The sequence below is a fragment of the Sorex fumeus genome, unplaced genomic scaffold, assembly GCF_029834395.1.
Source record: "Sorex fumeus unplaced genomic scaffold, SorFum_2.1 ptg000131l, whole genome shotgun sequence".
Taxonomy (NCBI): domain Eukaryota; kingdom Metazoa; phylum Chordata; class Mammalia; order Eulipotyphla; family Soricidae; genus Sorex; species Sorex fumeus.
The window spans coordinates 24,827,630-24,846,703 of NW_026606188.1; positions in this window are offsets into that span (position 1 = coordinate 24,827,630).

Sequence of the window (19,074 nt, forward strand, 5' to 3'; positions counted from 1 at the left end):
TTGGCAACAAATATCACTTGATCACTTGACATCCCGTTCCTCATCGATTTGCTCGAGTGGGCACCAGTAATGTCTCCAATTGTCCCTGTCGCGTGCTAATGTAGCCCAGTGGTGTCTGCTCTTTCTAGGAACATGAACAGCCTCAAACCAATTTTTCAGGGTCTTGACAAGGAAGTCTGACTATCTCATAAGTGAGTGGTCACGCAATCTTTCAACATCCTGTGGAATCCAGTTGGTAATGGCTCTAGTCCAGCGGTCGTCTCCAAATCTCACTCATGTCCAGCCCATTTGACTTTTGACGCCTTGGTAAAATGAGACAGCGTCCCTGATTCTGACCATTGATGAAGTTCGGAACTCCGGATTCTTTCTCTCATTTGAATGAAGCGTGATACTTCAAGCATAGCTCTTTCAATTCCTCTTTGGGAGACCCGAATAGCGTTTTCATCTTGTTTTTGTAGGGTCCAGGTCTCTGAGGCGTATGTTAATGCAGGAAGAACAGTGGAATCAAAGAAATGTGCCTGGAGCTGGAGGTTCTTTGTCCTCTTAGCTATTTCTTCTACGTTCTTGAAGGCAGTCAAAGCTGCTCTCTTCCTCCTGCACAACTCAGGTGCCAGGTCATTTGTCATGTTGACTTCTCTACCTAGGTACACATTACTGTTGCACTCAGAGATATTTGTTCCATTGAGAGCAAATGGAACGTCAGGAATGAGACTGTTTCTCATAAACATTGTCTTCGTGAGATTTAGCTGTAATCCAACATTTCCACACTCACGGTTGAAGTCGGCCAGTATTTGTGCCACTTGGCTGATGTTTGGTGTTATAAGAATGATGTCATCAGCGAAACAGAGGTGGTGTAGTTGCTGACCATCTATCTTCACTCCCATTCCTTCCCATTCCAGTCATTGCATGATGTTCTCGAGGGTGGCACTAAAGAGTTTCGGTGAAATGGTATCACCCTGCTGAACCCCTCTCTTGATGTCAATGATCACCTCCCTGTAGAATGGTGAGATACTGATAGTGAATCCGCAATACAGCTCATGGAGGATCCTGATATATTGACTTTGAATGCCCTGGTTGGCTGGGGCCTCGATGACTGCTTCAGTCTCAACAGAATCAAAGGCCTTCTTTAAATCAATGAGCGTTAGACAGAGAGACATTTTGAACTCCCGAGAAACCTCAATGAGCTTGGTTATCATGTGGATATGGTCGATTGTGCTAAATCCTTTTCGGAAACCAGCTTGCTCACATGGTTGTCCTTCATCTAGTGTTCTGCCAATTCTATTCAGGATGACTCAAGTGAACAGCTTGTAGATGACAGACAATAGGCAGATTGGGCGATAGTTGCCAATGTCGTGGATGTCTCTTTTCTTGTATAGTAGTACAGTCCTGCTGGCTTTCCATTGGGATGGAACTTTGCATTCAGACGGGTAGCGTGTGAAGAGCCAAGCCAGTGTATTGATGAGTACTGACGGCAGGTTCTTTAGGTGTTCGGGTCTGACCTTGTCTGGGCCAGGTGCTGTTCGCTTCTTTACTGATGAAATGTTGTGCCAGATTTCGGAAGGGAGATCTTTGGGAATGACATATTCATCCTGCGGAATTTAGTGTGTGGGCAGGTGGATGTGGCTATGGAAGATATCCGAGTAGAAGCCATGGATAATCTTCTCCATTGCCCTTCTGGAAGATGTGATAGATTCATCAGGATATCGGAGGGCGGTCATCTTGGTCTTGAGTCGGTGAAGGACAGGTGGGTGTTGTGAATGTTTTTCCCAACTTCTGTTGCATCTGCCAGCACTGCTGCTTTTCTCTCTTTGAGGTCTTCCTTTATTGCTTCTCTGCACTTCTTTGCAAGCTCAGAAGTTCACTTGTGTTTGCCTGAGGCTTGCGCCAAGCCACATTGGCGAATGAGTTAGAGAGTTTTCGAAGACAGGCATCTTTTTGTGGCTATCTCTCTCTCTCGGTGTTCTTCGCACAATCATGGAGGTGCTGAACCAGTTGACGTATTCCTCATTGTCAATGACGGCATCTTCCTATGTAACCACAATAGTGCCAAAGAGCTCCAAGTTGGTGGTTGTTCTTGGAATTCTCTTCTTAAACTTTGCAGCCCTTTCTCCCCACTCTATGAAGTAGAATTTTGCATGAAGGATTCATATGGAATTTTGGAACAACGACATCGGTCAGGCAAGACCGTCAATTGAATATGATGTGGTCAATTTCATTGTGGAACCGTCCACCGGGAGACTCCCATGTCCAATGTTTAGATTCGGCCTTCTGGAATTGTGAGTTACCATGGATGGTCTTGGTTGACATGATGAACTCAGACAATCTCTCACCCTGTTCGTTTCATTCTAGGCCATGGGTCCTGATGTGAAGTTCTTCGACTGATCTTCTCAGTCCTATCTTGGCATTAAAATCACTGACAATGATCTTGTAGAAGGTGTGGTCTTCTTTATAGAACTTCTCCAGCTCCATGTAGAACTTCTCAATTTCTCCTTGATCATAATTGGATGTTGGTGTGTAGACAATGAAGATAGAGACTGCTGGCAGTAAGCCATGTCTATTTAAGTGTAATCGTGTAATCATCCAATTTGGGTTGTTAGGCATTTGAATGAATCAATGTTCATGGCCAAGTTTGTGTTGACAAGGACACTGACACCACCGATGGCTCCTTTGTCGCATGTTCCAAGGAACAGTTCTTCCCCAGTGTCGAAAATGGCTTGATGTGATTGATGCCTTCTCGTCTTGATCAGACCAATGATGTTGTACTTGATCTTTCGCTCTTGCACCATCAGGTCCTCGATAGATGCATCTGATGCCACCATATGTGCATTGAAAGTACAGACAGTCATTTTTAAATATATTTATTTATTGAATCACTGTGGGAAGTTACAAAGCTTTCAGGTTTAAGTCTCAGTCATGCAATGATCAAACACCTTTCCCTTCACCAGTACTTATTTTTCACCACCAAGAACCCCAATATACCCCCTCTCCCACCCCTCCCAATGCCTATGATGCAGATGAATTCTACTTAACACTCTGTCTACTTTGATTACATTCATTATTTCGACAAAAGATGCACCATTATTGTTTAGAGTTTACACCCAACAATTAGAACTGCTGAAAAGGCATTGTGAAATAATTTGTTTTCTACAGCTGGTTATGAGAGCCATATGATGTCGCATGGCCTCAATTGGATTTCCTATATTTTACTTATTAACCCTGGAGGCATTTCTGCCAAGAGCCAGATAATTATGAGATTGGTTTCTGAGGCTTTGGAGCCATGGCCATGCCAGAGAGCCGCTCGTGGGGGGCAACTCATGATCTCGGTAGGGCGTGAAGGATGAGCCGGGAATGCGCCCCTTCCCATGAGGTTTTAGTTGCCCCATCACCACCGGCTCATACCTGGCTTTCCAAAAAGCTCCGAGGCAGCCACCATCTTGTTGCCCAGGGGGAAAAAGGCAGAAGGGAGCAACACCCCTTCCCTCCCGGGGAGGCATGGTACAGTGGATTAACGCATAGTCCATTCACTTTTCTGCCACAAGCTGCCGGGCTCTGCATTAAGTCCTTGTGCTTCTGGAGCCATGGCCATGCCAGAGAGCCACTCCAAGACAGTCATTTTTGTCTTTCTTCGTTGTGGCAGCCTAGGTCGACCCTGAGATTTTATCAGCCTTTCCTTCCTCATCCTTCTTAATGCTGCCATATTGGTGACTCTTTCAGGGTCAGGGGAGTGAGACCCATTGTATTTACTGGTTTTGGCATATCAAATATGCCATGGATAGCTTGCCAGGCTCTGCTGTTTGGGCGGAACACTCTCAGTAGCTTGCCAGGCTCTCTGAAAGGGATAGAGGCTTTTAGGGCACCCTCTAATTGTCCTTGTAGGCATTCCTATGGTTCAAACCATATTTCAACGCAATCAAATACGGTGCGATAATTTTGTATTAAGTGTTTTATGATGAAAGCATCCTCGAGCATGTTGGCGGCCAGGTAGTGGAGGTAGTGGAGGTAATGAAAGTCTGCCAGGCTGCTGGGAGCAGGCAGAGGATCTCTGTTCCCGGGTCCATTGAGCCTGGAGTTCGAGGTCATAGAGTTCTGCTTCCCTTGCTCTGGGGGACTTCACTCATGTGTGAGTCTTGGCCTGAGTGTCCGGAAAGTGTCCTGGAGTGTGTCGGTAGCCGGGTAGTGGAGGTAGTGGAGGTAATGGAGGTCTGCCGGGCTACTGGGAGCAGGTAACAAACATAACAAGGAAAAAATGCTAGCAACATGAACAACTCTTTGTAGACAATGCAACACTCACCAAACAGGTCTTTCCTGAGCCCTGAAAAAAAGTGCACAGCTTTCAGGAGGCCATCCAGGCTTCTTCATGCATCCTGCGTAGATTCACTCTCCCTCCATTTGTCTTTGGCCCACCTTTTATTTTATTTTTTCTTTGTTTTTTTGATAGGGCCTTTCAAGAAGTATTCAGGAGCACTGGGTGGGTTGGGGTCACTCTTGGTGATACTAGACCTAGATAAGTGGGCTGGATAGCTCAATGCTGGGCTCAGCAGTGATTATGGTCTCTTGGCCATGCTCAGGGTACCATGTACTACATGGAATCTAATTTGGGGCCATCATGCATACCAGGTATGTGCTGTAACCAGCATTTACTTTCCACCCTCCACCTTTTGTTTTCTAGTGCTGGGGATTGATGCAAGGCAAATTCTCAGCTGCTAAACTATATATCCAACCTGTGTATTAGCCCTGTGGACTAACTCCCCAGGTCTGTACTTCTCTAACAACTTCCTAACTAATGCCTAATTTCTTGCTCTTTTTATCTTAGTCCCTTCTCTTTATGCTATTTTACCTCTACTAATTAATACTGTTTTCTACTTCTTTGGGAGTATCTCATCCTGTGGGCCAGAGAGAGGTACAGCAGATAAGGCACTTGCCTTGCTCCTGGCAGACTTGGATTCAGTCCCTGGCACTCTATTTGGTTCCCCAAGACTACCAGGAATGATCCCTGAGCTCAGAGTAAGCCCTGAGCACTGCCAAGTACGTCCCCAAAACCAAAAAGAGTGACTCATCTGGTTTCCTCCTTTAGGAATTAGATTATGTTTATCTTTTCCAATATTTTCCAATCCCACAAATTGGGTTAAGATCCTCTGTGAATTCCAATGACACCAGTTTACACTGCTTGATTAACACATTAGTATACAATGGTTAGAAAGTTCAAAATCAGAGATGAGGTCTTCTGCTTTGGGTGGGGACTCCCAGCAGAGCTCAGGTTCCAACAGGGCTGGAGGTTCAATCAAGACTCCGAGAATATGTTGCTGCTTGGACTGTGTGATACCATCAATAACTCAGGCCACACCTGGCAATACTTAGGGGACCTCCAAGGCTGCTCCTGACAAGTCCAGGGGACTACTTGGTGCCAAGCACATGCGAGGTATGAAACTTAAACTCCTATATATTCTCTTTCCAGTCCTTGCTTTTTTCCTGTTCTTTGCCCTACCCTCCTTTTTCTCTTCCTCCTCCCCTCCCATCTTATTTTCTCTTTTTCTCTTTTTTCTTCTCTTCATCTCTCTTCCACTTTTTCTTTCTCTTTTCCTCTTTTTCTTTCTCTCTTTTCCTTTCTATTTCTCTTTTCCTTTCTCTCTTTCTCCCTTCCTATTTCTCTTTTTCATTTCTCTTTTTCTCTTTCCTCTCTCTTTCTCTTTTCCTTTCTCTCTCTTTCTCTTTTCTTTTCTCCCTTTTCTCTTATTTTCTCTTTTCTTTTCTGTTTTATTTTCTTTGCTTTTCCTCTTCTCTCCTTTTAACTTGCAGGGGGTAAATACAAATTTTTTGGCATGTGGATAACATCTACTAATATCAATTAGACAGAACTTATAGGAATTTAGGTCTCTAGGAAAAGACTGTCTGCTGCTGGAGGTGAGATCACTGCCACTGATAAAAGGGAGTAATAGTGGGAGAAATTCACAGACTGGTTCTAAGGAGCCACTTGCTAGGGTGTAGAATCTAAGTGTTCCTGCAGAGCACTGTGCTATCAGATAGCTTCCACATTGCAGACGGGGAAAGTTCTATTGCCACTTCACTCTACAGGGTATTTATTTGTATATAAAATATATAAAGTTCAGGTCATTCCAAAGGCCAGTAGGCAAAAATCCAATTCCTCTGTGGGGTAGCAGTCCTTTCTTGGAGGAATGCCAGAGGCCCTGGGAAACATTTTTATTACTCCAGTGCATTGAGATGAAAACACACTTTATGCCACTTTAGCTCTGTGTTTCTCCAAACGCATCACAGTGAGTGAAGGTGCTGCTTTCATTGTAGAGAGTAGGTGCTAGCCTCTAAGGAGACTCAATAGACATGCCCCTGTATGTCAGAGATGATCAGGTGCACTTAAGGAAAAAAATGTGCTCTTCTAAGGTAAGTACCACCATCTGGTCCAGAAACAGGCTGATTTAGCTGCCAGTCAAAGGAGAGCCATCCTCAACAGGACCCACAGAGTCATTGCTCACACAGACATGGCCTGTGTCCAGACATTGAACTGGGTAATGAAAAGACTTTCCTGTAAACATATAAAATGAGTGAGGAAATTTATCTGCTCAGATCCTCCTCTGTCTTTGATAAACACTGAGAGCAAGGAGTTGCTCTGGAACAGTTTGGATTTCTGCACAGCATCTTTTGATCCAGAATATGTACTTGATAAAACGTTTGATATGAGATCTAAACCAGGAAAGCACATTGGAATTTTCAGTGAAACTGTAAAAAAAACTATGGTTTTCTATATATAACATAGGTTTTCTGCATACTATTAATTTAACTATTGTTATTGGTGTGTGGGAACACACTATGATTGCTGGGGATCAAACTCAATGCTTTGTACCTGCAGAGTATCTGTACTACCACTTGAGCCATATCTCTCACCCCAGGATGTGGTTTATTAATGACTGGTATGATCCATAATTTTATCCTCGACTGCTCAATTTTTGATGCAAGAAACCTTTTTAAAATTATGATAATGTCAGGGCTGTAGAGACAGCACAAGGGCGAAGGTACTTGTCTTATAAGTGGTAAACCCAGTTTGATGCCTGGCACCACAGAACCCCTGAGCACAGAACCAGGGATAAACCTGAGCACTGCCAGGCATGGCCATAAAACCAAAATCAAACAGTGTGGTAGGAGCTGACATATGGGTGAGTGTGTGTGGAGGGGGCAGGGAATCCAGTAAGCTTAAATGCTTAAGTATTTAAAGTGAAGTCACTGTCACTATCACTGTCACTGTCCTCCCGTTGTTCATCGAGCAGTGAGTAACGGCTCGAGCAGACCCAGTAACGGCTCCATTGTGACACTTGTTACTGTGTTTGGCATACCGCATACATCATGGGTAGCTTGCCAGGCTTTGCCATGTGGGCGAAATACTCTCAGTAGCTTGCCGGGCTCTCCAAGAGGGGCAGAGGAATCGAACCTGGGTTGGCCGGGTGTTGGAAGGATCCTCCCAGGATGGGAGAAGCATGCTGAAAGTAGACTATAGACCAAACATGATTGTCACCCATTGCCTCTTTTGCAAACCACAACACCCAATAAGAGAGAGAGAACAAAAGGGAATCCCCTGCCACAGAGGCAGGGTGGGATGTGGGAATGGGGGGTGGGAGGGATACTGGGATTTGTGGTGGTGGGAAATGGGCACTGGTGGAGGGATGGGTATTTGATCATTGTATATTTGAAACCCAAGCACAAAAATTTGTAAGTCTACCTACAGCTGTACCTCATGATGTCTCACTAATAAAAATTGTAAAAAATTAAAAAAATTTAAAAAGACAATAAACAACAAATTAATTTAAAAAAAGAAAATGGTGAAGGAGTTTTCTAAGGGTAAGGGCATGGGGGTGGGGTTTTTTTATTGAATAAGTGATTGGTAATTAAAGTGCTCCCACAAACCAGATCACATCTATTTTCATCCTGGTTCTCATGGCCCCTGAGTGTTTTATGTTGCTAATTATACTGCTTTAATTTTCCTTATCATTTATTAGTTTCAGATTAGTTTGTTTTCCCTGGACTTGATAAAGTGAGATTACCTGTCTCAGAAGCATACTATCTTTATACCTTGGCATTTATGAGTGAATTCAAACTACCTCTTTTTAACCCACTAAAATCATGTGTCAAACGGGGAATTTTTAAATTTTTATAAAAGGGAAATCCCCCTTTAGAGGGAAAGAACACCTCTCTGGTGTCTTAAGACACCTTGTGCTGGGGACAAATTCAAAAAATTTTGAACCGCTTTGACACTGGTCACCCCTCTAAGGAAGCTTCCTCTTTAAATACCAATGCTCTGCCGAATGTATTTCTTGCATCATGATTGATCTTCGCTACCCTGCCTGCATCACTACACTCACACCAGATTACTTTCAGGGACTCAAAGTCTTCATTGAGCCCTTGCAGAGGACTTGGTGAGATTCTAGGAGTGAGTCACTCATCTAACACATGATGTCCATTGCAGCTACACTCCATGGTACCCTGGGGTCCACAGTGTAGAGGATGGTCCCTTTGTTTAAAGACCTCAGTTCTCGTTGAGGTGATAGGCAGGGAAGAAATGAATACAGTGATCTGGGCAGAGGTGATAGTCTGGGGCAAATGAGAGGGAACTTGTTCCTCTGATGTTGGGGTTGCCATGGGGGCACATTCCAGAGAGAGAGGATACTGGAATCTAAGGCCATGATGGATGGAGTAAGGTTTTGCAAGGTATAGAAAGAAGGGGCTGATGGCTCAGGTGGTCGTGCACATGGTTACATCCTTGATCTCTGGAATTGAAGGGACTTCCCTCACAACAAATAAAGAATAGTTGAGAACAGTGGGGAAAAAAGTTTGAGTGGATAAGATGGTCGAAGGAAGATGGGTGGAGATCCAAACTGGTAAGCAGACACCGTGAATGAAAGGTTGAGGAGCAGAACAGAATGGTCAGGAAGTTGTTCAAGAAAAATTCAACAGATGGGATTTGTTGGACAAGCTAGTGTGGCTATAGCCAGAGTATTCCTGCTTAAAGTGAAGCTCAGGCTCTTAGCCTTATCAGCCTTAGTTTGCTCATCTAAAAAAATAGGGCTACTCACTGGTGCCTGGCTCACACCCTTTTTAGTGGTGGGGACCAGTGACTGCCTTTTCTGCTCACTCTGCTGTTCTTTCTCCGTAATGAATGCTTTTTACAACCCATTCCTATTTGTTAAGCTCTGTCTCTCCCCCCTGAAGCCAGCAGAAAAAGTAACACATGAGGTGCTGTGAGCTGAAGGACTGCCTCTCCTTGTTCTACAGGAGCTTGTTGCCATAAATGGAAGTGCGGTTGGGAGTGGCATTTACCATGTCTCCTGGACTTAAATGGAACTCAGTGAACTTGTGTGCACAGATGGTTAGAGGAGAGGCGAGGTGAGGAGAGGAGGGGTGTCTTGGCTGGAGGCTGGCTGCTGCACTCGGCATTGGAGTCCAAGTTCAAATACCCTTGCAGGAAAGTTGCGCTTTAATTTTTTTTCCCTTCATGTACAATGCGGCCCTTGTGCATGCAGAAGTTAGGTAAGGCAGCTGGTTTCTAGAAGTCCTATGACCAGCATCCTTCTGACTCTTCTCTCTTGAAGATACACCCCGTACAATGCACTGTTCTGGATGATAAAATATTAGCCAGACATTGTTGGAAATTCTGGGAAATAAAAGCACATCACAGCCAAAGCAGAAGCAACGGCAACAGCTGTCATCAGCATGAGGCTCCACGGCTCAGTGGCAGACCGATAGCGCTTCCAGGAAAGCCAGTAACACCAAACACTTCACCCATCTTAGCCTTGGTTCTGCCTCACATGGCCATGTCAGGGGGTAAGCTGCAGGGCTGGTGGATTCTTTTTTATGTGTCAATAACTTTGTAAATTTACCTGTACTAGGAATGTGTAAAATAAACACCTATTTGAGGAGTCCATGGGGATTTCCAAGCTTGCTGCATTAGAGGGTCTAATAAGATGGTCCCTTAAATGACTGTGATTCTCTCAGTAGGGAAAAAAATTTCTAACATGATCATCTATTTTCCTGATGTTTGATCCTTTTTCAGTGACTTAAATAAAAAATACAAATTAAGGAAAGCTTAAGGAGTAGGCATAAAAGGAAGCCAGGTTTTAGAGGTGGGGCTGGGCAAATGCATCCAGATATGATGATAATAGTTGCCATTTATTTAGGGTTTCTGCTGAGCCAGGTACTTTATGAATTCAATCCATTTCATCCTCAGAGTGACTCTTAGGTAAAAATATATTTTCATTTCCTTGAAGCTGAAAAAAGTGCAAGGGTATGGAGCTAGCTCGATGGGCTAGTGAGCATGCTTTGCATACTAGAGCCCAGGTTCAGTTCCTGGCACCACCAGGTCCCCCAAGCACCACTAAAAGTGATGCAGGAAATTAATGGATGTTTGGGATAGCCTCCCAAGCGTGGTAGCAGGAAGTAATGAAGAGTAAGGAGAGAAGTTGTGGTACTGCAGCCACACACAATTCACAATTCACTCTTACATACTTGCATACAGACATACAAGTGCTCATGAATGCTCATGTACACACATGCACGCATGCGCACACACACACACACACACACACTCAGAAGCTGCCCATTTACTTCATACACACATCACTCATTGCTCTCAGAGGCTCCTTTCCTGCCAGGTTATACTTAGTTCTTCCCTTAGGGACTCAGCCCTTTCCATTCCAGGTCATGGGAATGGGCAGGAAGGAGACATTTCCTTTCCAAAGGCCTGCCGGAAAACCATGTTTGGAGAGGGATGCTTACAAAACTCAATCAATAAGAATAGCAACAGAGGGCATTGGGTTATAAAACTGAGATTACCATGCAGTTGGGGTGGGGGAAAAACGGAAGAGGTGGACTAGAAATGACACAAGGACAGTAGTAGAGGGTCCAGGGAGATAGTTCAGTGGGTAGGGCTCTTGCCTTGCACACAGCTGACCTGGGTTCCATCCCAAGCACCCCATTTGGTTCTCCAAGTCCCTCCAAGAGTAATCTCTTGTCACAGAGCCAGGAGTTAAACCATGAGCACCTAATGGAGTCCTCCCCCCATCCCAACGAAAAAAGAGTAGTAGTGGAGGGTTTTGGACATTTTTTTGGTGGTGGTGAGGTGAGGTGAGGTGACTGTATAACAAAACCATAAACATTAACACTACTACAACCATGGTACCTGAAATATAATAATGAAAGACAAAACAGCCAATAGCAACTGTAAAGCACTAGCCTGTGTGAATAAGAAACAGTGATCACAACTCTCCTGCCCCCATGCCTGGCTGTACTCACCAGGGCCCCTTGGGGGAGGGCGGGTTGAGTTTCCCTCTCCACCCCAAGCAGAGCCCCAACAGCTGAAGACCTCCGGTACCCAGTCAAAGCCATGCTGAGACCACTCTCCACACACTGGATGAGGAACCGGCAGAGGAACCCAGGTGTGTGGGACCCGGGGCTGAGATCTCCAAGCCTGCTAGGTTCGGGACTGGGCCTCCTCCACCCAGCTCCCCCACTTTTCAGGAGCTAGACAGTTACACCCACCAACCCCATCAACGGCCATCCAGAGACTACAAAACCAAGGTCCCAGAAGCACGTGGCCACGCAACCTATTATTCTCTGGTTCTCACTCTTGGAGAACCCAGCAGGCTACTGAGAGTATCATACCCACCTATGTGCCTGACTAGGAACACTTGTAAAGGTGATTTGAGGCTGCCCCAAATGCCTCCACCCCTCCCGGAAAGGCTGGTAAGTACCAAGAGTATCCCGCCCTCACAGCAGAACCTGACAAGCTACCTGTGACATATTCGATATGTCAAAAACAGTAACAATGAATGGTCCTCATTCCCCTGACCTGAAGGAGCCCACGATATGTCATCGGGCTACACTTGCACGTGACAGGGACGATTGGAGATGTGACTGGGCCCTCTCAAGCGAATTGAAGAACAACGGGGTGATAGTGATAGTGATAGATCACAATTCTCAGAAGACAGAAGGAAATGAATCTTGTCCTTCCGAGTTTAGCATTAACCAAAGGGGAAAAAAAACAGTTGTAATGTGTTAGCTGCCCCATGTACCCACAACAGAGAACCCCAAGATTGGGCAGCTGAGGAATTAATCTATAATGTGATGTCTTATACTCTAAACTTTCTTGTTCACTGAATTTAAAAACAATTCTAATTCTTATATAATTGGATACTGTGTTGTTATTATAATGAATATGATTGTATTAATATTGAAACATACCTTTGGTATGCTATATACTATGGGCACCAGCTCATGGCATCGTGGGTATATAATGAAGAAGCTTGCAGAGCCATATGCATGATATTATCCCACTTGTGTAACAACAATGAAAATACATGCATAAACTCATTTGTGAACTATAAAGTAACATAATAGGACACTAACACCTAAGGATAATAGAGAAGAGATAAGGGTCAGGAGGATTGCTCTACAGCTTGGAAGCTGGTATCACATGCTGGGGGAAAAAGCAGCTGGGATAGAGAAGGGAACACTAAGTAAATGATGGCTGGAGGGATGGCTTGATATGGGATATGCATGCTGAAAGTAGACTTTGGACCAAACATGATGACTGCTTAGCACCTGTATTGCGAACCATAACACCCAAAAGGAGACAGGGAATGTGCCTGCCACAGAGGTAGGGGGTGGGAAGGAATGGGGGTGGTGGGAGGAATACTGGGAATATTGGTGGTGGAGAATAGGCACTGGTGAAGGGATGAGTACTCGAACATTGTATGACTGAAACATAATCACTAAAATTTGTAAATCTGTAACTGTATCTCATGGTGATTCATTAAAATAAAATTTAAATAAAAAAGAAAATACACGTGTAACAAAAATGCACGTTTTTTAATTTATTATACTGAACCACTCTAACGATGGTTTCAGTATAATACTTTTATATATGAGGCATTATTATAGGTGCTTTACATTGACTTAATTACTACTATTCAGAGCAGCCCTATAAAGTGGTTACTAAATACTATTCTAATTTTTTTGTTTCACTTTGTTTTGGATCACATCCAGCAGTACTCAGGGATTATTCTGGCTGGACCATATGTGGTGCCTGGTATTGAACTAGGGCTGATGCAGAGAAAGCACTATTTTAATTTTGAAATGAAGGAAGCAAATTATAGAGAAGTAATATAACTTGCTCAAGGTCACCCAACTATATATGGCAGATTCACAATTCAAAATACGTTGAAAACCCTGTATTTGTGGGTCAGAGAGAACTCAATGAGCTAGAGCCTAGGCTTTGCATGCAGGAGGTCCAGCTAAGATCTTGGCACTGCACAGTTCCATGAACTGAGCATAGACCCTGGGTAGCACCAGATGTTAGCTCAATATCTGCCCCTTTGCTCCTGTAAGGGCATGTAAGGGCAGTAGACCACATGGTGGTCCTCGTCAAGGGAAAAGATTGAGAATGATTCTGTTCTCAGGGGATAATAAGAACTGGGGTGGGTACATATGTAGAGAGGACGTGACCTGGAGGTGAGGGAGGATCAAGTCTCCAGGTCCTTCAAAGTTACAGAGAGTGAAAGTGCAACAGTGGTCATCAGGGATAGAGGCAGGAAATGGGGAATCGGTTTTTAATTGATTCAGACTTTGTTTCACATGATGGAATGAATTATACTGATGGATGACTGTGATAGTCACATAACAATGTGAATGTGCTTATCACTACTAAAATGTCACTTAGAACTGGTTAAGATGGGCTGGGGAGATAGTGCAGTGGGTAGGGTGTTTGCCTTGCACATGGCTAACCTGGGTTCAATCCCCAGCATCCCATAAGGTACCCCAAGCCTGCAAGGAATAATTCTTGACCACAGAGCCAGATGTAACCCCTGAGTATTACTGGATGTGGCCCCCAAACCAAAGAGGCTAAGAGGGTGATTTTTATGTTACAATTTTGAAATAAGAAAAAAATGAAAGAAACAAAACAGAGAGAAAAGGGAGAAAGAGCTGAGGAGCCAGTCAGGTAGCCAAAAAGGGGAAGGGGGAGTGTCGGCGTGGGGCGAGGAGCTTGAATTTTTGCCCTTGTCAGCTGTAACAGCTCACACTGAGAAAGTCCTTTGTGGTGGAGGGGAAATCCTGGTTCCTCCAAATACAGAGACAAAGCATTTTTGCACATGCTTGAAGGTGTTCAGTCACTGTGTTTTTTTGTTTGTTTGTTTGTTTTAATAGATGGTCAAGGACCCTAGGGAAAATTCTAGTCTTCACACACCTACATCTCTCTGAGACCCAGTGCACAGAAAGGCAGCTGCTTCAGAACAGAAGGGAACTCTTGTCTCTGGGAAAGATAAACAATGGACCCTTCTCCCCATAGCGCCGGAGAGACCAGCAGGGCCTATGGAGTGAGGATCTCATTTTGGTTTCTGCTGCTGGGCTCTGTGAGGTGCCTCTTCCAGCTGATACCGGTTCCTTCACTGCCAAGTGTGTTATCAGCTCACCCACTCTCACCCTCGAACTAGAGCCAAAGTCTCCAGAGAAGGGTGTGTGCTTTGTCCTTTCTACTATGGGCAGTGCCCAGCCTTGAGCTGCTCCCCGGGACCCAGATTAAGCATCCTCAGAGGAGGAACCAGTCTCTGGGAAAGCCATGAAAATGTCTCTGCCTGTAGGATAGTCAGGCAGGCCAGTCTGCAGCCCTTACAACGGGATACTTCAGACCATTTTGACTTTCTAGGGATACAAATACAATTTTCTCCCATTTATCCTAGGTATAGATGGGTTTCATTTTAGAGCATGGCGTATATCTTCCTTGGTAAGTAGGAAAAGGTTCTTCTTCCTCTTCGTCTTCCTGTCATCATTGTGATAGCAACTGTGATAGTTATTATTGAATCTACTATTATGCATCAGAATCATACTAAACATTTTTCACAAAAATCCCACAGCAGAAAATGTCATTACCATTTTATGCATGGTGAACACTGAGAGAGAAGCAAAGATTCTTACCTAGGGTCAGTCATTTGTGGCAGAGGTCAGAGTTATGGTTGTTTTGTTGTAGTTGCTATTGTTTTTTTGTTTTCAAGTTTGTTTTGTTTTTTTGTTTTACAATACTGTGGCGACAGAACTTCACACATACAATATTCCAACCTACAACCTCTACCAGAGCGTTCACTTCCCTCAACCACTGTCTGTGTCCCCTTTCAACCCCCTTATAAGCCCAACTCACTGAAGCAGTTCTCAGGTTCTATTGTCTTTGAGGATTTCTACTCTCATACTATGTTTTTTTTTGTTTGTTTGTCTGTTTTGTTTTGTTTTGTAGAAGGGTGATCTTTTGAATCCAGGTTTGTTGAATTCTAAATCTGGCAAGTTTTAATTTATTATTTTATTACTGTCAATGCACTTTATTTGTTTTGGCCTTTGGGCCCACCCAGTGATGCTCAGGGATTACTCCTGGCCCTGTGTTCAGGAGGAGTTACTCCTGGTGTTAGTACTCCAACTTATGGGATGCTGGGGACCAAACCCTGGGTGGCTGCATGCATGGCAAATGCCCTAACCATAGTACTCTCTCTCCAGCCCCAGTCCTTTCACTTTTTACCAGTCCTTTCACTTTTTACACTGAAGTGTATGCCATAAGATTAAGGTTTAAGATTCTCCCTACACAGATGTGTATCCCATCAGATTCAAGGCCTAAGATTCTCTCTGATCATGCTCATCATCCAGGTGTGAATGATCCTTGCATATGGAAACTTTGGAAGCTATATTTGCTCAATTCTAAATAACACGAGATTTCTCCCAGCATTTGTTTATCTGAGGCCAGCCTTCTAGCACCAATATGGAGTTGCTTGACTGTGTTCAGAAGCCTGTGGAATAAGCACATCCCTTTCTATGAGCTCCTCACTGCCCACAGGGCAGTCAAGATACACTACCTGGTGGATTCTACTGTCTCTAAGAAAGAACAGTTTGTTCTCAGTTGGGGCTGATTGGCAGCTGAGAATGCTGTGTTATTGATGACAACTTTCCTTTATTAGCCTGTTCTATGTACTTTCTTTGGGTTTATAACAATTTCTCCTGGTTTCTTGGACATGATCTTTATGACTTTATGCTACTTGGAGTCAAGTTCTCTAATTGATTTTTCTTGGGCTACACTTGGAGATGCTCAGGGATCATTTCTAAGGGTTCCCAGAACTATATGCCAAGTGGTGGACAGGAATAGAACCAGTGTTGGCTCCATGCAAGACAAGGGCCTTAATTCCTGTATTATCTCCCGGTGCACAAAGATCTCAATTTTTTTTTTTTTGCTTTTTAGGTCACACCTGGCATTGCACAGGGGTTCCTCCTGGCTCAAGCACTCAGGAATTATTCCTGGCAGTGCTCAGGGGACCATATGGGATGCTGGGAATCGAACCCGGGTTAGCTGCATGCAAGGCAAGGCAAATGCTCTACCCGCTGGGCTATCACTCCAGCCCCAAGTTCTCAATTTTTATAAGTTACTGAGTTCCTTCAAAAGACAACTTCAGAGGGATTTATCATAAATAGGTGATTTTTAAAAAGCTGGTTTGATCTTCTGACTCTGCAAATGATGGAACTTTTATTAGTCATGAAAATATGCCTTTAATAACTTTTTGGGGGGGGTGTTAACCCCCGGCTATGCTGAGAGGTTACTCCTGGCAGTGCTCAGGGAGGGACCATATGGTATGCTGGAAATTGAAGTCAGGTTGGCTGTGTGCAAGGCAAATGCCCTATCTGATGTACTATCACTATGTCCCTGACTATGCTTTTTCACATCTTTTTAAAATGATTCTTTCTCCCCATGACTCATTTTTTAAAAAAAACAATAACAGCAGCAACAACAAAACTCAAATATTTTTTATTTAAGGGAATAAAAGATGTACATACTCCAAGAGAATACGATTTCCATGCCTGAAAACAATAAACTGGATAAAATATATAGAACAACCATGATTGGGCTCTAAGCATCAGTCAGTGCAAACAGTGACCTCTCATAGAGCGAAACTGAAAGAAGTTGGTCCCATGGAGGATCCCAGCTTATTTCTGGCAGTCAGTTCCTAGGCTGTGAAACAAAGATGCAGATTTGAGGCAGAGCTGACTATTGAGCAGATGGAGGTGGGATTTGGGTAGGGTCAGGTGGCCTGAGTATGCAGGTGAGATAGGTAGAGAAGCACTAAGGAAAAGTGCTGGAGATCTGCATGGGTCAGCAGGTGCTGCCTCAAAGTTGGAGCAAACACCTGAAAGTGGAGAAAGGGCCTGATCAGATCATATTCCTCCCTGTCAGAGTAAAAAGCTTTGTAGCTAATGCTGTGTGGGGTAAAAACACTCAGAAAGATCTTGTCTAAGCTACCGAGAGTATCTCGCCTGCATGGCAAAGCCTGACAAGCTACCCGTGATGTATTCAATATGCCAAACACAGTAACAAGAAGTCTCACGATGGAGATGTTACTGGGCCCGCTCGAGCAAATTGATGAACAATGGGAGAACAGTAAGACAAAATTTGCCCTAAAGACAGCTCTTGTCTTGGAGTTTAAAAGTAATCCTGAAAAGGATAAAAATTGTTCTAACTAGGGCTGGAAAAATAGTCCAGGGTGTTGGGGCTTGCCTTCCATGTGGCTGACCCCAGCGAGTTTCCCAGCATCATATATGGTCCCTAGAGCACCTCCAGGAGTGAGCCCTAAGCACAGAGTCAGAGTAGGCCCTGAGAATCATTGGCCTAATTCTATCCCCCACCCAAATCATTTTCTTACTTCTAACAAAGCCAAAGTTGAAGAATATTTTATGAATTAAAAGATAACACCAACAAGGTAAAAGTTAAAGTCCTGAAATTGTAAAATTATCTGGTATATAAATAAAGATGCAGGAATGTGACTAATAATGAGGAATAAAACTAAAACATCTAGAAGTGATATAATAGTCAAAAGTAGAAGTGATTAATAGTCAAAAGTAGATGAAGTGGTAGTTACAATCCATGTTCAAGAACTTAAAAGATTAAGCATATTAAGTAGAGATATAGAAAGAAATAGAGTTTTTAGAGATGAAAGTGATGATATGTGAGATGAAAAGTATACTGGATGGACTAATAGCAGATTAGATAGATACTACAGAGACTCTGCCAGATTCATTTCATTTCATTTCATCATCCTGTTATTCGTCGATTGCCTCGAGCAGGCCCCAGTAACGTCTCTTTCATCCTAGCCCTGAGATTATATTCAAGGCTATTTAGGAGAATGAGACCCATCATTGTTACTGGTATTTGGCATATTTGGTACGCCACGGGGAGTTTGCCAGACTCTGCCCTGTGGGCAGGCTACATTCGATAGCCTGCAAGTTTGTCCAAAGTAGGAATAAGACAATAAGATGTCATTAAAAAAGTTCTGTTAAGAGGTCGCGCGGCCGCAAATGCGGCCACACGGTTCCGGGATCTGGATTTTATAGTCTCTGAGTCTTGGCCGCTGATGGGATTACACGGCGCCAGGGGGCCAGGTGGTGGGTGTGACCCCCGCCTACTGGAATTTGGAGGATCTGGGTGGAAGATGCTCGACTCCAATTCGAGTAGGCTTGGAGGTCTCGGCCCCGGAACCCACGTGGCTTTGTCCCTCTGCCAGTACCTTCATGTGTGCGGAGGGTGGTCTCAGCATGGTGGTGGCTGGTCCTGGAGGTCCTCAGCTGCCCTAGCCCTGGTCGGGGCGGGGAGGAAAGCTCAACCCGCTCCCCTCCAAGGGACTCCGTGAAGGAACACCCAGGCGCGGGGGCAGAGACTGCACTGTTCTTGTCCGGGATCTGGATTTTATAGTCTCTGAGTCTTGGCCGCTGATGGGATTACACGGCGTCAGATACTACAGAATAAAAGATTAAAACTGAAGACACCCGGTAAGAGCCCGTGAAGTGCAACACCACCTGAGTGGGGGAGAAGGCTGTGGGTATTGCTTTTTCTTGTCTCCAAACCCAGCAGGGAAACGTTATTTTGAGAAATAGTTGTTCTGAGGTTGGTTTGATTTCCTTTAGGTTGGTTGGTTTCCTTTAGGAAACAGGCTCAAAAGTCTGAAGAAAAGCAGGCGAACAAAGAAATGGAAAAGAAAGGGTATCATTGGCAATGAT